Source organism: Ambystoma mexicanum, chromosome 1q (genome assembly GCF_040938575.1).
Source record: "Ambystoma mexicanum isolate Mex_15411 chromosome 1q, UKY_AmexF1_1, whole genome shotgun sequence".
Taxonomy (NCBI): Eukaryota; Metazoa; Chordata; class Amphibia; order Caudata; family Ambystomatidae; genus Ambystoma; species Ambystoma mexicanum.
This window is the reverse complement of record NC_090922.1, coordinates 1,461,413,242-1,461,435,612: the sequence shown is the minus strand read 5'-3', so window position 1 is coordinate 1,461,435,612 and position 22,371 is coordinate 1,461,413,242.

Here is a 22,371-nt window from a genome sequence, read left to right as displayed (position 1 = left end):
ATGATCCAGACGACAAACCAGCCCAATCTATTGCCACTATGCTAGCTGAACACGGTCTAAACCAAAAAGTTGTCACCCCAACTCACAACAAAGTAAGGGCCTTGGATTGGGTCGCCACCCTGAATTGTGACACTACTATCACCAAAACCACCCCTCAATACTGGACTGACCACTATCTCATTAACTTTACCTTAACTCTAAATAATTAAATAAATTCAAATGAGGCCATAGCTCGGATCCAATCATTTTTGAAAAACCACACAATGAGAGTTTTCTCAACATTAGCATCAGCATCAGCAGACCCTATCAAAATAACCTGCGGTGTACACCAAAGGTTCTTGCGTCTCGCCAACCCTATACAATATCTTTACCAAGCCCTTATTTGACAAATTGGACAGACTGGGTGTCACCTACACAAATTAGGCAGATGACACCCAGATCCTCATTCCCCTTTTGGGCAATTTCGACACAGATACGGCCTTGGTAAACAAAATATATCTCATCATTCAGGCATGGATGGTCATACATGGACTATGCCTGAATGATGATAAAACGGAAATCCTACTTCTCGGATCCACTACCAACCTAGAAAAATTAGCCCCGACTACACAGCATTTAACATTGTTGGCAATATAATCATAGTTTCCAAAACAGTAAAAACATTAGGCTTTCACCTTGATTCTGCCCTAACATTAAAGAAACAAGTTAATTCCCTTGCATCCTCTACAGCTTACACCTGTAAGCTCATTAGGGCAAGCAGAGCTTTCCTCACCCAAGCCAGCTGCATCATCATTGCCAACGCCCTAATACTCTCCAAACTTGACTATTGCAATGCTCTGTATTTGGGAGCTAACAAATACATCATTGACAAAATTCTAATATTACAAAACAACGCCCTTAGAACTGCCCTCAACTTACCCGCCAAAGAACACATCTCTAACATTAGAAGAAAACACAAATGGCTCAAAATTTGCAACAGAATCTCACTTAAAACAGCACCACTCACCCACAAATGTCTCAACAATGCAGCCCCCCCACCTAGTAGCAAGAATTGTGAGAATAACTTGCACTCGCCCCACTCGAACTGCCAACTCCTACTGTCTTCAGATACCTAAATTTAGATTTAAAAAAACAGGCGGCAGCGGCTTCCCAGTTAAAACGGCCCAATATTGGAATGCACTCCCACTAGACATCAGAACAGACCAGTCTTACTACAGCTTTAGACGGAACATACTCGCATGGCTACATTCCAACGAACCCCAAGATTAACCATGGACCAACCCATTCCTACAAACCTGACTGTACATATGTATGTTCTTTATCTGACCTATCGTGATGTCAAGTATATGTGTATACTCAACACTGGCATGTAATTGATGTAATGTTTATGTTTATACTGTGCCTTGTAACTAAGTATTTAAGCAATCATCTTTTGTGGTTTTGAAATAATTACTCTGTTCTGAGACTGGACAAAAATGTTTTACACTAGAGCCCAGGCCACAAGCGTTCCCTTGCAGTGAACATTTGAGGTCTGGAAAACTGACATGTGAATGGATTTTTAAGAGAGACAAAGGAGAAAAAGTACACACAAAATGCCCAATACTAAGCTTAGAAATCTAGACTGAGCCCCTAACCATAGATAGTAGAGGGGCTCAGAGGTGGTGGGGGCAGAGGCATCTGCTGCTGGCATAGAGCTATTTGGTCAGTAGGGAGAAGAGATGCGCTAATATTATGGTGCTACAGCACTACCCAGGTAGTGCCACTGATGGAGCATCGTCAAAACTGCAGAACTTTTTGCCACTATAGTGAAATGGAATGGACCACCCATGCTCCCTTACAATACGGGTGTTACATCCCTGCGCCAGGATGTCAGAACGGGCGTGGATCATGAGCTTGAGAAGGCATGTCATGCTGCGTGTTGGTTATGCTCCGCAGGCTGGCCCTTAGTAGCGCCTCACGTCATCGTGTTAAACGTGACTTGAGGCAGATACAACATTCCTCCGTTATTTTAAATGAACAAAACTTAAACAATAACAGTGGACAAACCTGGGGGCTCCCCCTGCATACTCAAATCCAATGCAGGCAGGGCACTCCTCTTGCTTCTAAAGAACAAGAAATCCCTACCAGTCTTTGTGGCCTTCACCACTCAGATTCTTGCAGCCTCGCTGGGGCTTTGGGGGTGGCACTCAGACTGTATCTATGGAGTCTCGGGTGGGTTTGTCTCTGATTCACCTCTCCCATCCTGCTCACCTTCTCTATGGTCGGGCGCATCTTCTTCGTCCGCTAGCTCACCTGGGCTGCCACCTCGAGTGTCCTCCTCCTCGACCATTGGTGCTGCATGGTGCTGTGCGGGGTCGTCGTCTCCTTGTAGTTGCCCGCTTCCATACGTCCACATCTCCTCAGGCACTTTCTTGAACCAGGAGGCATTTCTCGTGATGGTTTGCTGTCCTCTACTTGCCGTCACCATCGGCCCTTCAGTCGTTGTCACCTTTCATGGTTGGTGGTCATATCTTGACTCTAGTTTTGACTTGGTGGGGTTTCGCAGCACCAACACAACATCGCCTACTTTGTGTCTGGATTCCCTGGCGTTCTTCTTATGGTTCATGTACTTATTTGCTGCAAATCTTTTTGCATGAGTCTGTCCGCTGTCGATGTCGTCCACACCCTTGCTCAGGTGATGAGGAATGGACAAGATTACTATTGTTCCGTACATGAGGTCTGCCGGGGGTACATTTGTGGAGCTATGAGGTGTGACTTGGTAGTTCCTCAAGAACTGGTATAAGTCCACCTGCCAGTGGTTAGCACCTTATTGATTGTCCTCATAAAACTCTCCACATCCCCATTGGCTTGTGATGTGGTGGTGTTGGATATGGAGATCTTCCATGTATTTTTTCATGTCTGTCCTCTAAAAAGGTGATCCATTGTCGCTCTTGATATGCAGTGGTAAACCATGTGTTGCGAACATATTCTCCATTGCGGGGATGACCATGTCAGCTGAGGTTGAGTTGATGATCTCCACTTCGGGGTACCGTGCGTGGTTGTCAATTGCTACCAGGAGATAGATGCCCTCCTGTAAACTACAAAAGTCGATACTGATGGAGTTCCACCTCGTGGATCCGCGTTCCGCCATTTGGATCAGTTTAGGGTGCGGGGGTTGCCCGTGTGATTTGATATGGGAGGCAGGCCCGATGATGTCCTCTAGCTTTGTGTCTAGGTGAGGAAACCAAACCTGGTGTCTTATCCTGGCCCACGTACGGACCATCCCTCGGTGTCCTTTGTATGCAAGGGAGATAATCCTGTCTTGTAGGCTTTCAGGGGATCACTATCCGGTGCCTCTTAAGATCAGACCCTCGCTGGTGATGGACAATTCCTGCCGCACCGGTAACATCCCCGTCAGGAATTCTCTGGCTGCTGGCATGCGGTTGTAAACATTTAAAAGAAAAGAGTTTCAATCCCCTGCTATGATTGTGTTTTTGATGATGTCGCAGCATGGGTCATCTTGCGTGACTGCTTTTGGCTTTGTGGTGTTGATGACTTGGCATATGTGTTCCTCTGTCTTCTCTGCCTTGTCCACTTCGCCTCCTGTTGATGGGCACGGGTGCCTAGACAGGAAGTCTGCGGGCTGTCCGACCCCACCTGGTACACCAACTCAAACTCGTACTGCTGCAGGCGCAGTAAATACTTTCATATCCTGGCCGGAGGGTGTGCCGATGACCCTGTGAAGATCGGGAGCAGTGGTTTGTGGTCGGTAAATTTTCTGAATTTCTGTCCATAAAGATAGATATGGAAATGTCGGCATCCCCACAGGACCGCTATTGCTTCTTTCTCAATGTGGGTGTATCTCTGTTCAGTCGGTGTGAGAGCTCTGGATGCGTATGCAATTGGTCAGGTTTCCCCTGTCCGTGATTTCTGCACCAGCATTGCCCCGAATCCGACTGGGTTTACATCTACATATAGCTCTGTGGCCAGAGCTGGGTCATAGTAGGCCATCATTATGTCGGCTGACAATGATTTCTTGATGCACTCAAATGCTTCCATGCATTGTGGGCTCCATTCCCATTTGACATTCTGCCTGATGAGTTCTCGGAGCGGCTCAGACATGTTGGTCAGGTTGGGGATAAATCTGCCACAGTACGTGGACATTCCCAGAAAGCTGCGCACTTCCGTGGCTGTGGTTGGAGGGGATGCTTCTTTTATATCCGCTACCTTCTGGGGGTCAGTTGATACCCCTTCTTTATTGAAGAAGGGGTATCCCTGTGGCTCGTGAGCCCGGCTTTCTCCAACTGTCTGGGACTGTTTCTAGGCAACGCAGATGTTCCTTCCTGTTTTCAGCATGGATGAGGATATCGTCGCTGACATTAAGTACACCAGTAATGCCCTGGATTACTTCCTGGATGGCCTGTTGGAATACTTCTGCCACCAAAGATATCCCAAAGCTTAGTCTCTTGTAGCGCTGCAGGCCCAGATGGGATGAGAAATTTGTTATGTACCTCGAGTCCTGGTGTAATTTGAGCTGGTGATAGCCGGCGTTGAGGTCTATTTTGGAGAAAATTCTTGACCCTGTGAGGTCCGTATGATCTCGTCCAATGTTGGAGTGATGTGTATCTCCCTTTTTATGGCGGCATTGGGTAGGCGCATATCTATGCATATCCGTACCTTCCCGGGTTGTTTGGGCTTTTTCGTAACAACCATCAGGGAGACCCATGGAGAAGGGTCGGTCACTTGCTCGATAATACCAGTCTTTTCAAGTTCATGCAGTTCTTTAGCTATAATGTTCCACATGTGAAAAGGGGTTCTTCTGTGGCGGACTGCCAGTGGCTGCACTGTTTGATCAATGTTGAGCTTGATCAGTTTGCCTTTGAAGCATCCAATGCACTGTAGAATGCTCAGGTGTTTGGCTAGTAGGCTGGTGATTTCAGTGGAATCAGTTACGTCACAAATTAATTGGGTGAGTCCCAGGTTTTCTGTAGCCTCCACAGATGAGAGCGGTTTCTTGCTGCTTTTGGCAAACAGTTGTGTGTCTGTGTACTTGAGTGTGGGCTGCGGGCTGAGTTTCCATAAAATGCTCGTCAGCATGACGTTCACCGATGCCCCTGTGTCGATGGTCATCAATGTCTCTTGTGCCTGTACATTCACAAGGCACTTTGGGCTTTTCCTTTTCTTATTCTGGATGTCGTTGCTCTGGTTCAGTGCCCAGATGAGGTGCCCTTGCCTTTTTTCTTCACTCGTCCTGCTGTGATTGCTGTTGCCGCTTCCTCATCTTCATCCCCTGATTCATCCGTCGATGAGTTGTTCCCAGTTGCTACCAAGCGTGTCTCTGCCTGTTTCTTCATCTTTGTGGAGTGTTTCGTGGGCGGTGGTTGTTGGCACTGGGTCTGGCCTGCCGAAGCCCTGCAGACACGTGCATAATGGTCTCTGTGGCCACAGGCTCCGCACGTGGTGTCACGGTCCATACCCCCAAACATCAGGTACAGACCACCCTGCCCAAGGCGTTGGGTCCCATGGGGGCCTTGAAGGCCCCAAGGAATCTTGCAGGGGCTTCCTGGACTCGGTCCTGGTGCCGTTGGCGCCAGGCTCATACTGCCATCACCAACATGCCATGTTTCAGACCCAGAGAGGCACGTGCAAACCAAGTTGAGGCAGGGTAAATGGATTATTTGCCGTGGGACTATTTGCTTGGGTGTGGTTGCTGGAACTACTTTACCTGCGAACTACTTTCAGAAGACTATATAAGCCACACCCTTCATACAGAACACGCTTCGCGTTATTCTGCACTCCTGCAGCGTAACGCTCACCGTGTCTGCAGCTCCAGGCCAGCCATCAGCCACGCCCGTCCAGTTGTCTCGAGTTACCTGCAAAGAAGAGCGAGAAAGAATAGCAGAACAAGATACTTACCAGTCTCTTTATTGCGGCCGCTCGGGAGTCCACGCTTCTTCAGAACTAAAAAGGAAAGAACATCAGATTAGCCTTGCAGACCACACGCTCTTCATCGCAGTTCAGCGTCGCACTAATACTTACCAGTAAGCCATCGGAATGTCATCACTCTCCGCTTCATCTTCTGATCACCGCTCCAGGACTGCCGCATCTGTACAACAGAAAGAAAACATCAGGTTAGCAGAGCAGTGGAAAGGCCTCATTCTGACTTATAATCCTGCACGAGGCAGCTCTCACCTGAAGGCAGCAATCCTCACGGGCTCACAATTCTTCATCACGCAGCCTTTGTTCAGGAGATTCCGCACCTGCAGAATATAAAAGCAGCAGGTTAGTTGTCCAGAAAAACAATATCGGGTGGAAAGTCTTTTGCATAGCACTGGCGCAAATCTTACCTTGGGAAGCCAGCTACCAAGAACCTCGCTCCATCGTATGCACGAAGAGGGAATCTGTAAAGAAAGGTACAGAGTGAACTTTTGCAACTTGAACTCTTAGCTATCCATATCTTTGGAATAAGACTTACCATAGAGTCACAGTTGTCTGGAACTTTCAATAGGATCAGTGAAGTAACTAGATGCTAGAACTACGACACACCTCTGCGAACAGTGGCAGGACGGAGAGCCCGCTATTCGTAACTCAATGGTGAGATATAGCGGGGGAGTGCAAGAGGACACCACGGGAGGCGGGAGTCTCCCTCATCCACATGGTTGGGTAACCTGTGATTTACCTTTCTGGGCAAGCCTGCTTTCGTATCGGAGGGGAGTACAAGACACCACTCACCACCAGATCATCCAGCTCCTTTCAGTGCCCCTGTCGAGATCAGGTGAGCGTAACACGTGGTCCCTTGTGCTGGGCAGTTTCTTTTCCTATGTCGTGCCCCTCCGCACCAACCACACTCTGTTGGACCGGGGATTCTTGGCTGCCATCGTGGCGAGTTATGTGTCTCTCGCTGTTGTCATCCCTTTGTGAGGGCTCGTTTGTTACTTGCGCTAGGGATGCTATTGTTGGTGCCACTTGCAGTTTCTGGAGGGTGGTGCCCATTTGGGCTGCCCTTGCGTGTTACAACTCCTTCTGGCGTTCGTACTCAAGGATCATTGCCAATGTGATCACTTTTTCACTCAAAACCACTCTGCGCAGTTTCTCAGATGACATACCATTTATTATTTGGCGCCTTATCTCTTTTTCATTGTCATCAAATTCACAGGACAGTGCCAACAGCCTCAACCTTGTATGATATGCGTCTAGGATCTCTTCTTCCGATTGCACTGTGGTGCAGAAATTGAAAGTCTCAAAGTCTGGATTGAGTTCGGTTAGGGCATCTCTGGCTAGTTGGTATGCGTCTGCACCGTCATCTATTGCCAGCACATTGAAAATGTGCAATAGATCATCGCTGATATTGAGCAGCAGGTGTGATTTCATTTTCCTTGGTGAGGTGATGTTCCTGCAGTCTATGGCCATTTCACACTTCTGGATCCAAATTGTCCAGCGAGGCCCCACAGATGATGGGTCCGTGTAAGGGTTGAATGGTCCAAGCACTGCTGTTATGCCCCCTTGGTGACGACGGGTGGTGTCTGGGGCGACAGTGTTGCTGCCAGCCTTACCAGTGTGTTGGCTCTGGGTGTGGAAAACCCAATAGCTATGTTGCTGTGCGTGGGGGGTGTTCACTTCTGTGTTAATGGAGGGGGCCAGGACTGCCTTCCTCCTCACCTCTGGTATGTGTCCAGTGTGCTAATCCACCCTTGCTAGGTGTTCATTTTCACTCTTCTGTGATATTCAAGAAGAGAAGAAATAAACGTTGCACGTGTTGTTCTGCTGTCTTTGTGAACACTTGTTTTTTTTTTTTCAGGAGACACGTGCTGAGGAGTGTGGTTCAAAATATTGTCAGCAGGATCGATGTAAATCATTTTGCTGCGTTGTCAGCTTTGGTGAGTGAGCTTTGGTGAGCGTGCCGTACTGTCTCCTCGTCGCCAGTGTTACATCCCTGCGTCGCTGTGCCGGCAAGGGATGGAAGGCTTGCAGGCCACGCCATGGTGTCAGCGTGGGCGTGGATCAGGAGCTCAAGAAGGCACGTCATGCTGCGTGTTGGTTATGCTCCGCTATGACGGCCTCCGGCGGGTGGGTCCTTTATTGCACCTCACGTCATCACGTTACACGTGACACGTGACGTGAGGTGGATACAAAACGGGGTCAAATGCAGGTCTGCAGGACTGGGGTCTTTTATGGAGCTTGAATATTTTGAGGAAGATGATTGTATGTATGTTATGATTTTTTTGCTGGTGGTGAGGGTCGCCCGACCCTCAGGGCTTTCACAATCTAAATTTTTTTTTAGGGTTGTTTGTTGTTACGGTTCCTTTGTATGAATAATAAGTGGTATTGATTAATGGGTTATTAAAAAAATCATCCTCCACTGACTTGTAAGTACAAGTAGTTTCATTTAAATGCACATTGACTTTGACAACTGTGTGCTGCAACTGCCCGGAGAAGGTGAACCAGAAGTGATATCCATGTGCCATTCCTTCCTGTCTTCTCCCCTGCTTCCAGGTGTCCTGGTCTGTGTTTTGCTGTCTGTTTTCCTTTAAGAGCGAAGATGCTATGAGCGTCATCACAAAAACGACATACTATAAAATTAGAAGGAACGGACACACCTGCATTGATATAAAATGGTGCATCGATAAATGTCATGGCCTGCACACATTTCAAATTAATAATAATAATTTGTTTCTACGCAAACCATGCCGTCTAATGCAGACCAAAGTGCAGATATTCACCTTTGGAGGGTCAAGACCAATTCCTCGCAAAGGTTAATTCATAGCAGAGGTACAGCACAGACTTCAAAGGTTTAAGGCCAGGTTCTATGTGACAACAATTAGTGGGGACTCCCAGCCCGGGTGCGAAACAGCAGAGCCTCTTCAAATGGTAAATTTCACATATGGAGTATTTATAAGAAGATGTCAACTGCCTAGTGAGAAGATAGAAACATCTGTTTCAAGGAATGGGATTCTTAAAAGGGAACCCTGTGAAAGTGAGCGTCCCCCAACAAGGCATTGATAACTCCCCAGTGAGAGTCAATGATGAACACACCCCAGATGGGAATGAGACCAAGACCAAGTGTGGGTGAAATCAAAAAGTAAAAGTGTATCCAAACCAATATAGGGCAAGCAGAGAACTCTGCAAACTCCAAGAGCGCTCTGCCAAACACCCGCAAACATTCACATTTTGTTACAAAACCACGTCACCTGTTGACGTGGGAGCTAAGGGATACATGAATTGATGAGATTGGGCAGTGGGGAAGGGCACATATGGATGTATAGGGGCAAAATTTAAGGATTGGCGAGGCTCCTTGAGGTGTCATGGTGATGCTTGCAGGTCAGCTAGACTCATCAGGGTGGAGCTCTGGTCAGACGATGGTTGATTGATACATCTTGACTACACTAACATTTGCCCTTATGGCCACACATACTCATTCAGTGTTAATTGTAATTCATGATGCCCCGTAAATCCTACAAATTGTTATTCTAACATCACAAGTTATATAACACATAACTTTAGGTGTGAGTATTTCATCACTCTAAAGAAACTACTATACACGGGGTGAGCAATAGGTGAGCAGCTTTCATGGGTTTAGTTGGTTTAGCGGGGGCACAGGCAGGGATACATCTATCATTCCTCTTTGTTAGTTCTAGTGGGGGACACCTTTGTAGTATGTTAGTACAAGAAAGAATATATGGCTTTTATGGTCAGTCGGGGTTAGGGTGAACTGGGATACTATCGGGTCAGAGGGCTGTAACGCTCACCTGGTATCCACAGGGACGTCACTCAGCCTGTTCTGACCTCTTACGACCTCGAACCCTTCCCTGGAGTCTACTCGACTGGAGACTGGGCCTGAAACACAGGATTAGTAGAGTTTAACTCCCTATTGTCACTGTGTGCTTCAACCCCTTCTTCCCCGGGGTCCAACCCTTCCCTTTGATCCACAGCTCACCTTGTTTTCTTGGAAAGTGTGCTCTCCGTCCTGCTTTCAGCGCAGGGGCGCGTTGATTGATGCAGGCTCGTTGCTGCCTCGTTACTTCACTGGCAAGAGTCCGACAGGTAAGTATAATGAGTCTTTTGAATAGTTCTCTAACTTCGTTCCTTTCCTTCCTTCGATGATAGCCGGCGTCCGGGTATGGCGACGTGCTGCTGAGATGAGTAGCGCTGAAGGTGAGTAAGAGCGCGGTGCGTGATGTGACCCTTTCGTATTTGTATTGAACTGAGTACTTTTTCTGTGTCTTTTAGGTGTCGTGACGTTTTCAGCGTGGATGCCGGTTATGAAGAAGAAATGCGGTGAGTAAGTGCAGTATGCGGCGCCTCTAGATTTTTCCGCGCTAACCTGGAGTGTCTTTTCCCTCTTGCAGATGGATGAGAAGTTCCGGAGACAGAGTTCCCCCAGAGCGGCTGGGATTCAGGTAAGCGTTTGAAGCTCGTACAGTCTTTAAAAATAAGCGAAGATTTGCTGAATGCTTACTAATGCCTTTTTTCTGTTCTTTTCCCTTTTCCTTATGAAGCGGCGTGCCAGGATGGGAATGACACCGCCGAAGATGCCCGCAGAACAGAAGGAGCGATGAATGGTGGGCAGAAGCGCCGCAAGGTAAGGCTGTTCCTAACGGTGTTCTTGTTCTTGCAGGAGCTGAGCGCAGAAGTAAGAAGCAGGCCTACTGGAGACCGATCCGAAAACGGTGAGTGTCACGCTGCAGGTGCAGAAAATGCAAAGCATGTTTCACAGCATGGGCGTGGCTTAAATAGTCTCTAGGTATCCGAGGTGTCTCTGGGCTGAACCACACCCAAAAGACTAGACTGCACATGCAGTTCTGGGAACCGAAATATGTGGGGGCATCCATCTTGTCCCCATCAATGCACTACAAGTCCAATCCCCAATGTTATCCTATGGGAGTGAGTTAGTCTGGTGCCACAAGCGCCAAGTCTGACTCCAAGTGGGTCTTTGGAGGGATGGAGAGGCCCTTGAGGGCCATGTAGGTGACCGTGGCCTGGCTCCAGCATGACATCTTGGAGGGCTGAGGACATGAGGGGCAGGAATCATGACAGCACGTAGCCGGTACATCAAGAGGTGGTGGGATGAGAGGCTTGTCAGCCATATTTCTTTCAATTCGAGTCTGGGGGCTGAGGCGGGTGCTCGCTAGGTGCAAGCACAAGGGAAGGGCGAGGGGTGACAAGTATAGCATCACATCATCTGTAGGGCCAGGGCTTTACATCTCAGCCCGGCGAGAGGGGGAGAGAAGGTGGTGGCTGAGCATGTGGTGCTACGTGAGAGGGGAGAAAAGGCTCTGTAGCCTGTTGGGCCGTATATTGTTTATGTTGCGGGGGCACACATGGAGCATACAAACGAGGTAGAACTAGGTTAGTGTGTGTATTTGTACATTAAAAGGTGTGCAAGGTTCTGCTTACAATAAGGGATGCATGATTCACTGCTCAGGGGTTATACATATGCTACAAAGGACACTCTATTATACAGTCGACACACATCATAATAAACCATACATATTGTGATACTAATTGAACATATTCGAAATCGTACAGTTTTAGAAAATCATTGAGTATATATTGATATCATCCATTGCTTCGTGTATTCTGTAACAACCAATAATCCTTGCTTGGTGATAAAAAGGCTTAAACATACAATTCATGGCTCTGTGTGCAATCTGGGATGGGAGAGGGTCACCTTATTTCAATGTATACAATCAATCTCATGGCATACAACAACGGAAGTGAATTTAAAGTCCCTTTAGAGGGATTAGCTGTATGGGTGAAGCAGATGGCACACGGGCTATGTATGCGTATCTGGCACGACAAACAGAGAACAGGGTTGGGGGTTATCCATAACATATGCTATAAATGTGGGGTCTGCGAGGGGACAGGACAAGTTTTATGGAGATAGCTTGTTTTTCTCAAACCCCAGCTTCGACCCGGTCATCTGCGTGTCAATGATGGACTGCGGAAGGTGAAAGATACAGTGTTTGTCATGTAACTTGTTCGCGCCTAGTCTCCCATGAGAACAGGCCTGCAGCAGTGACGCCGAGTGGAGGAGGGTGAGGGAAGTGTATGGCGAGCTGTGCGCAATCAGGAGGGGTGAGCTGCAGCCCTGCAGACTGCTTGTGTTGTGAGGCCTAAGTTATTATGTTCAAAATGGAGTCTGAGCGTGCTACAAAATGGAGTCTGGTACCATGCTGCTGGCCTGGTACCGTGCTGCTGGCTGATTGTTGCAGCTACATGTGTCGACCCTCAGCCATCCCGCATCCCTGGCCACAGGCGCATGGGTGGCTGCTGGACGAGTCATAGTCTGCACATTGGTGAGAATGACGTTCCATACATTCCCCCTTTTTGTTACTTAAGAAACGAATACTGCAGTTCACCCAACCTTTTTCATTCTTCCTCCTCAGCCACTGCTTCGTCCCACACAGGTGTTCCCTTTTGTGGCATCCAGGCCCTACACACTCCCCAGAGGCTCTGTCCAGCTCGTGCATATTCATCAGGAGTGCAGGTCATATATATACACCCCCCATCTCCCTCCAAGTCCGCCCATACTTCCTTATACCACTCTAGTGTGTGGGGTTCCTTTATTGTAGTGTGATATAATCTGTCTACTATGTACCTATCATAGTACAGTGGTACCATTCTATATTTAGGCCCCGGGTCCTCTCCTGTTTGTACCTGTGCCTCGTGCGTCATCTGCATCACTCCCTTTGGGTTGCCCATTGTCACCATCATCATGGCACTGTTGGGTACTGCATCTGCGCAGCACCCAAGACCCAGATGGCACACACAAAAAATCAGGAGCAAAAAGACGATGGTGGGCACCAATAGCTTGACGGTCATTCCGAGCCAGGAAGGTACCCACAAAAAAAGTTAATCGAACTATGAGCTGGGCTGGACCCCTCCTTCATCCTTCATCTGTTTGCCAAGATTGTGCACTACTGCAATAACGTGCGACAGAGTTCCATTGTCCGCGTCTGCAGAAGGTACGAAAGTGCAACATGCACTCCCGATTTTTCGGCAAACACCTCCATCCATGGCTGTCAACAGGTCTAGGACGTACCTGTTCTGCATCGTCATTTGTCGTAGAGCCCTTAGCTCCAGCTTTACTATGTTGAATCCTTCTTCTGTGTCGTTGGCCAGTTGGATCAGCTCCCAGCGTGTAATTTGGAGCCATTTTGCATTGGCTCGCGCTTGGATACTTGGGGTGATGGAGGCAAAAATGTTTCAGTGGAAATGAACAACCAGACCCTGTCTGGAATTTGCGCCAAAAGTTCTGTAGATGCCTTGGATATGTAATTGGACGACCTTATTTTTCTGGATACTGAGCTTTGTCAGTTCTCCAAGGATAAGGCATACACTGGGGCCTCATCGGTTGGTTGTGGAGCCTCTGGTTCTTGGACGGCTGACAGCCCCTTCCCATCTTGAATATGACTTTCAGGGACCACCATCAGCGCGGAAAGCAGCGTTGCCAGGGAGCACGTGCCCCTCCATGACTGTGGGAGGTACAAGTATGCCTGCTTACCATAAAACCCAGTATGTATCCATTAATGCAGCTGTACCTTTCTTCATGTCTGGGATGATGAGCGTTTTGTTACAGTTCTTGTTTGTGCCCATGTTTATTTTTCTTCTCCGAAAAAACACAGCTCGTACGTAATTTCTTTTTGCAGTTTGAAGGGCTTTTCCAGGGCTGTTACCCAAGTGTGCTTTGTGATGTGTTGGGCCCATATCTGAGTGCATGTTTTCCCGATCCACTGCAACTTTTCGACTGCCAACCCTCATAGTGCCTCTGCCTTGCATGTGATTTGCTCATCTTGCCATTTATTGTCCAAATACAATGTTCCTTTAATCACTAAAAATGGTTCCTTCAGGCACACCACTCCTTTGGGTCTTGAGTGGCATGTTTTTTCGTTCTGTAGCATTTCAAAAGAGACAGTGTGTGCCTGGAAGGTGTTCTTTATTCTGCATAATGCGCGATGAAGGAGACACTTGGCATCTGCAATAGGTGATTCTTGTACCAAGAGTACCTTGGGGGTACCCGAGGCATGGGGGATTAGAGAGCACCCGTAACAGCTCTCATTAGTTGTTTGCTTTGCAGTGGAACTCATGTCTGCGTACCATTTATTTGACTGGTGCGGGTGTTGTGGATCTTCTATTGTGTCTAGCCCTAACCCGGAGTATTCATCATACTTCCCCGCGCCCCTTCTCCTTCTTTTATTGCCTCTAGAATGTTCTCTTTCTTTGCCTGCTTCATGCTGTGTTAAGGGTATTCCTCCGTTCCTCCCTTTTCCCACTCATTGTACAGTGCAATAAATCTTTCAGCCGTATTTGCATTTTCTTGTTCCACACTCTATGGGGGATGGTTTCCCTATAGTGGTTTCAGATAGTTGTGTTGCAGTTGGAGTGGTGTCATCATATAACCAGGGTAATTCAAAAAAAGTGTGATCATTTAATTTGTAAATATATTCAGAGGCATTGTATGGGGTGGGGGGGGTGTGCTGTTACACGTATATCACTTGTACTGTTTGTATGCCCTGTGCCACTGTTGTGTGTCCCGTGTCCCCAGATTAGTTTAAACCCATCCCATATGAGGTGGGCATGTGTTATCATGCTTGTCCCATTGCCTCCGCCCTCATTTATATCTATTGATATAAATGCTATTGCCCAATATATTAGCAGTCCAAACATCATTGAAAAGATTATCACGGCACACCCCAACAAACCACATTTATAACTATATCTACGCAAGTCAAAATATCTATTGCCATTCCTATCTATTCTAATGCTGTTTACATTGGGGGCCCCCTCCGTTGCTCGTTTCTCCTACACGATGAGACATAAAAGTGTATTAAGCAACTCATACACATAACATTTTTTCTTATTTAGATTCTTCTTCTCATTGTGCATTTATAATTACCATTTTATGACTCAATTATTGTTACCATTTTATGACATTTTTCTAATGATTTTTAAGAGAGAGAGAGAGAAAGAGAGAGAGAGAAAGAGAGAGAGAGAGAGAGAGAGAGAGAGAGGGCAAGAGAGAGAGAGAGAGAGAGAGAGAGAGAGAGAGAGAGAGAGAACAATTTTTGTTTGTCACAGTAATCTTGTCAGAAACATCATTATCCTTTATTCTTTTAGTGTTTCTTCTTCCTGTCACAATTTGTACCTCTTAACCTCCATATTTCCCCTTCTACGTTTGTGTTACCTCTTCTGCCATTCCCATTTTCTTTCCTGTGTTACGCTATCATAGGCTTTTGGTACGTCCGTTAAATGTATCCAGCATCTCAGCCCTTTCACTTTTACGGCAGTGGGTGTGCAATACCCACTTCATATGGGCCATGAAATCTTGGATAGTTCCAACGACGTACGAAACTTCTCACGTATACCATCTCCCCTGGCATGAGCTGATCTGTCGGACTGTCTGCTGCGGTGTCATTGTGTCACTTGTTGCTTCTTGTGTGAATGGGGGTGCTAACTGCCTGGCAATCATACGGGCTGCTTTAGTGAGTTTTGTTAAATAATCATTGAATTCTTCTCCCAGTACTGTTGCGCTTCTGTGAACATCTGAGTGCCTGCGGAGTGGGGAGTGTGCTTTATGCATGTGTCTTCCTGTCACGATCTCATGGGGGGACAAATGATGGTCCTTGCTGGGTTGATTACTCAGTTCAAACAAGGCCTGGGGTAAACAGTATACCCAATTTTTCTGTAGAGAGTAACATACTTTTGAAGAGTCGCCCTTCAGGAGGCTGTTTATTTTCTCAACCATGCCGTTCGATTGTGGATGATAAATCATACACAATGTAAGTTTTATTCCCAGCTTTGCAGTTACTTCTTTGAACAGATCATTGACAAAATGTGTCCTGTTATCTGAGCGTATTACGTCGCAGATTCCCCAGCAGGGAAACACTTCCTGCACTAGGAACTTTGCTGCGCACTTTGTGTCTGGGTGGGCGCAGGGGCCTGCCTCCACCCATCTTGAGAATGGGCAAGCCACCACTATCATGTAGCATGATCCATTTCATCTTTTGCCCATGTCGGCGTAATCTATGTGCAACTCTCTGAATGGGCCCGTTGGTTTTGGCAGTGTTCCTCGCAGTGTTCTTAGTGTCATTCCTGAATTATGTATCTGACCTGTTGTACATTCCATGGCCATATTTGATATTTGCTCATGCAACCCTGGTGCAAACCAATTTTCCTTTATCTCTGCTGCAATGTGCTGTTTTGTATTATGAGCTGGGAAGTGAAGCTGTTGGAACGCTATTTCTAGTAGCTTATGGGGCATTATTACTTTACCTGTATTGTTTTGACGCCAAAGGAGGTCAGTGGATGACTGGCTACACCCTTTTTTTCCCACATCTCCTTCTCCACAATAGCCGCTTCTTGTTGCAATTCTAATATCTGGGAAATGGGCATGGAATTATATCCATCAGGGCGGTCCTCTTCCACATGTTTCTGCAATATGTACTCACCAGCTTTTTCCTTAGCTAAATATGATGCTTCTTTAGCGGCAGAATCGGCTGCTGCGTTTCCTAAAAAGATGACATCATTGTTGTTTGTATGTGCCTGGCATTTCAATATGGCCACAACTGTAGGTTCCTTTAGTGCCTCTATCAACTCTTTTAGTAACTCGGTGTGCTGTACTGGGGATCTGTATGCTCTATGGAATCCCCTCCCCCCGCCATCTAGCCAATCCCCCATTTACTGTTGTGGTCATGTATGCAGAGTCTGTGTAGATTGTTACTGAGCATCTCTTTGCTGCATGCAGTGCTCAAATGAGTTCTACTTACTCTGCTGCCTGTGCTGAGTAATGGGCAGGTAACCTTTGCTGAATGAGTACTTCATATTCACCTTCCTCACAACCTTGTCTCACAACAGACACCCCCACATGGTTCTCTCCTGCCTCTGAATTAATTGATGCTGATCCATCTATAAAGTATATCTCTCCTTCTGATAAAGCATCTTCGCTCGCTGTGGGTGTGTCTCCATCCTATCCTCTGTATGTAGCACACTCGTGTGTTTGCATGTCTTCCACTGTGCATGCTTCTGTGAGAAATGTTGCAGGGTTCACTGTTTTACACCTTACTATATGTATGTTAGCACAGGATAAGATGATCTTGTATGCTTTTGCTCTCTGTGTTGTTAGTGTGTTTTTTGATCTCTCTAATATTGCGAATAGTAAATGTTCCACAAATAATGTTACAGAGCATCCCATCACAATTAATGCACTTTTCTCTATGGCGAACGCTGCGGCTGCGAGAGATTGCTCACAAGCGAAGTGCCCTTGCATGACTGCGTCTAGTGTACCACTGTAGTACGCCAGAGGCTTATGACCAAAGGATGTTTTTTGTGTTAGTACTGCTGTCATGAGTATCCCATTGCAGTGCGAAAATAGATAAAATTTGCGTTCATAATCTGGGTTTGCGAATACTGGTGCTGTTGAGATCAGTTCCTTCAGGGTACTGAAAGCATCATGCATTTCTGCTGTCCATTGTATTTCTGTGTTTTCTCTCTGTGCTTCTTTGAGTCCCTGCAGTAATGGTTTTGTGTACCCTGTATATATTCAGATATCCAGGCACGGCAGTTGTTGCACATGCCAAGACATGTTTGCATTTCTTTCACTATCTTAGGCTCATTTACTGCGTGTACTGCAGCTGCTCTGTCTGGTATGAATCGTTTACCATCTTTTGATATCAATTGACCCAGGTACAACACTTCTTCCTGGCAATACTATAATTTCCCCTTGTCCACCTTGTAACCTTTGTGGGCCAACAATGTCACAATTGTAATAGAATCTTTCCTGCACTCATCTTCATTCATTCCACAGATCAGGAGATCATCCACGTATTGAATGATCGTGCTCTTTGTGTCAATATTTCCTAGATCTTCATGTAAAATCTCGTTGAATATGCTTGGGCTTTCACAGTATCCCTCAGGTAATCTGCAATGCTCCTATCTTTTCCCTCCCAGGGTGAATGTTGTCAAATATTGAGACTCAGGGTCCAGCGGGACTGAGGAGAATGCATTCTTCAAATCTACCACTGCAAAACATGATGCATCTTTTGATATGCTACATAAAATTGATGCAGGATTTGGGACCAAAGGAAATTCTTTTTGTATGACGTCATTAAGAGGGCATAGGTCCTAGATCATCCTCCACACCCGCCCTTTGCTTTTTTGATAGGGTAGATGCAAGTATTACATGGTGAATTTGAGGGTACTATTATTCCCTATGCTAACAAAGCATGAATTGTCTCTTTTATCCCTTCTTCTGCTTCTCGGGACAATGGGTATTGCTTTACCCTTGGCAGCAATGCCCCAGGTTTGAGCTTTATTTTTACTGGTGTCACCTCGCGCAGCAATCCTACGTCATGTGGGCCTGTGGTCCACAATTCCGGTGGCACCAGTTGCATGTCATCATCGAAAAAGGGAGGTGGCGGCCCGACCACTGTCATCAACTGTACTGGCACTTGTTGTGTCTGTATCATGATATCACAGGGGATTGCAATCTCCATCACTATCTCCCCGTCGCTGTCTGAGTCAGTAAAGAGGTCCTCATCGGACAAGTCTCGCAGAGCATTATTAGCATTTATGCATAATACTGTTCGTCATTGACACCCATGTATATCCATTCCTATGACCGCTATTCGTTGTGCGGACACTTGTACTCCATGCAAATCTAGGGACATTACTGTTCCTGGCATTATTTCTGGGCGTGCTATAGGGCAGAAAACAAACTCTGCAGGCACTCTCCACTCTTGGCATTTTAATTCTGGTACCACTCGTGCTAGCGGTTTCAGCCCCTGGATGAACATGCCTGGATCAACTGGTATTCCATGCACCTCTGGTGCTGTGGCTCGTGTGTGTACTACCAACATCACTCGCATTGGGCAGATCCCCGGGGTTGAACAAACTATTGCTCTTTCAGTGAATGATATTGTCATATTGAGCTTACTGAGGAGGTCCCTCCCCAATAAGTTGATCAGTGATTCTTCATAGTACAGTAAAGGCGCTCGTACTGTCTTCCTGCCCACTATACATCCAAATCCTCTGTGTAAGGAACCTCGACCACCGCCCCAGAGAACCCTTGCATTTCCAATTTACGATTATATAACGGAAACCTACCTTCTCGTAGGCATGACTTTTCGGCTCCCGAATCCACCATAAAAATGAATTGTTTGTTTCCTATCTCCGGCCCCCACCAGTGGTTCCTCAGGTGCGTTGAGGGTCGTTGATAGTACTGGACACGCAAGTGCTCTCTGTGGGCTGTCCTATGCTGAGTATCTTGTGTTTCCCCCCATTGTCGAAAACATTCCCCGACACTACAGCCACTCCACCAAATGGTGTAGGGGCACCATTTGCCGTTGTAACAAAAGGGTTGCCTTGTACATGTGTCATGTGTTCGCGGGATTGTGGGTGCTGTTGAAGATTACGCGGCGGCACCCTGCGCTCATTTGTGTACCTCTGATCCTGCTGTTCTTCTCTCCCTTCACCGCCCATTGGCAGCACATGTGGGCTTCCTGGGTGGGGGTGACAAACTGTTGTTCATTTTGATAATTATTCATGGGTCTGCTTCTACACTCTCTTGAAAAATGTCCCCACCTTCTGCAATTCCAACAATTCTCTTGTCCTCCCCGTGGGCCTTGACCTCCATACCCTCCATATCCACCATACTCTTGACCACCCCCCCTCTTTGTCCTCTGTAGTCACCTCATCCTCCGCTGTCACTTCTTGCTTGCCACTGTGGCCCTCTGTATTGTTCTTCACCATTCCACTGTTCCTGTCCATTTCCTGCCCAATTAGCTGCCATTCTAGCTTGTATTATTGTTGACCCTTCCTCCTACTCTCGTTCTCTTTCTGTGGGGAGTGTGGCTACAGCTGCTGTGACCTTCACTAGTTTCGTCTGAATTAATTTTGCCTCGTCTGCCAACCTTCTCTGTGCTACCTCCTTCTCCCTTTCTTTGATCCTTTTGCAATGGTGTACTATAATGCTCTGTATCTCGGGCCAGCCTTTGGCTTCAATCCCAGCTATTTTATCGAGCGCTTTCTGAACTTCCTTCAGGAGCCATCTCTTTATTATAAAGTAGAACAGGGAGGCTTATTGATCCCAGGCCGTGCCCGTCTCTGCTCTCCACATCTCCTGCAGCCGTAAAATGAAGGCCATCGCATCTTCCTCATCACCCATTGTGCATTGAATTACTGTAAATCAGGCGTGTCTGGGAATATGTCTCTTAATGCATCCCATATTCTTGCTCTTACTGTGTTAAAAGAAGCACCGTCATGGCGGTCACAATCCAATGTTATCCCTGGGAAGCCTGCTTTCGCCCAAACCCGGTCAGCTTGATCATGTTACGCTCGCCTGATATCCCCGCTGGTGTCTGGAAGGCTCTGAGATCTGGAACCCTGGATACGTAGTTGCCCAGTGCTGAATAATGAATCTTAGTTATTTGTAGGGTGAGCTATCCGTCCTGCGTCTCTTGTGCAGGGGCGCTTCACGTTTATTGGCGAGCAGCCCAAGTTGCTTCACTGGTGCAGTACGCCTTCCTTGGGCCCAGGCCTGCTGTGACCCCTAATCTGCTGGTAGGCAGGTAGGTTTGTTAATTGTAAGTCTTTGTTCTGTTTATGGTGGGAATTCGTTAATGTCTTTATCTCCTTCTTTTCAGGTGTGCAGGTCTTGATGCTGGCGTGCCTTGATGGAGAGGCACGTTTCTAGGTAAGTGAAAGCGCGAAGCGCAGCGCCTTTATTGTCTTTTAAAGCTATCCTGTGTTTTCTTCTTCTTCTCCTCACAGGCCGCTGTGGTGCTGCGAGTGGATGAGAGTGCGATGAAAAACAGGCCCCCGGAATCCGTTAAGGTAAGTGCAGCGCTGTGTGGTTGTTTAATATTGAAATAGAACATGAATATGTCTCTTTTCCTTTGCAGATGTTGCTGTGGTGCTCCGGATGGAAGCGTGGTGTAGCGCGATGGAATTCAGGTAAGACTGATGGAATTTGATGTTTTGTAAGCGCGCGTTCTAATATTGTTATTCCCTTTCTCGTTATTGCAGGTCGCAATGTTCGAACAGCAGCTGTGGCAGCAGTTTGCCGTAATTCCTTAAGTTAGTACTCACAGGTGAGTGATGTTTCTTCTTCTCTGGGTTTCCACAGATTGCAGCCCAGTTGCGATGCTGAGTGCTGGATGGTGTTTTCTCAGGTAAAACAGAATAATCTTGTTCTTGCAGGATTACAGGAAGATGCTGAAGACCAGGAGCTGGACACAGTGAGCGTCACGCTGCTGTTTGCAGAATAACACAAAGCATGTTCTGCAGTCAGGGTGTGGTTTATATAGCCCAGGTAAGGTATTACCAGGGAAAGTAGTTCCAGGCCTGCCACACCCAAAGCACTAGACCGCATGGCTTGGTTCTTAGAACTAGACTTTGTGGATGCTTCCATGTTGGATTTAAAGGCCCATGTACATAAATGGGACCTAGTTTGAACAGCCCTTCCTTCCTACATATGAGGCTGGTGCAGTGGTTTTAAGGCCCTTAGGGTTCTGGTGGGAGCCTGCTTGTGGCACATCTTGTGCCCCCTCACAGTGGTCATGACAGATCACCTACCGCAGACACCAGCAAGCTTTTAACATCACCTACTGCCAAAGGGACCCCTGCAGTGTTCTTCTCGAATGCATATATCCATTTACTTGCACCTCCTGAAAGTGGGGGTAATAACTTAAATAAATTGGCTTTATCCATCTGTGCCCAGGGTGTGTAATTTGGCCTCCCTCCTCCCCTGTGTATCAGTGGCAGCTGCAACTTGCCTTTGGTCCCTTTCCCCGTACTCACCTTTGTCCCGCTTTTTCCCAGCACTGCCATCCTCCCCACTCTGTTTCTTAACATCCCATTCCATTCTTCTTCTATTGCCCGCTCCAGAGGTGTTTCGTCTATCCTCACCGGTGCCCCTCCTGCTGCAGCAATTCCTATTCTCCTTCCTTCTAACTCCTCTTCCTCTATGTCACACCAGAGTTCTTCCGCTCCTCCCGATGCCATTCCTTCTCTCATCATTTCCTCCTCAGGCCTGTGTTGCTCTAACTCTATTATTCTTGTTGGCTCATCGTTTATTCGAAATAGTATTTCCCCCTTCTTCTATTGACCTGTCGAGTGTCTGTGACCTCTGTGTCTGATCGATTCTGGAAGTACCTGATCCACTTTGTTCGCACATATCTCTTAGTCTGGACAGTTCACTTTGGGCCATTCATAATCTTGAATCTAAATCTTCTGTAAACTTTTCAATATCTATTGACGGGGTACACACCTGTCCACCTGCTCTCGGGCACTCATATGACGGGGGTGCTGTGGGTTGTGGCATTGTTGGGGAGGTGGGTTTTGACACATACACTGGGTCACTGTATCCCTCAGCTGGCACTGGTTTTTGTAAGAGGC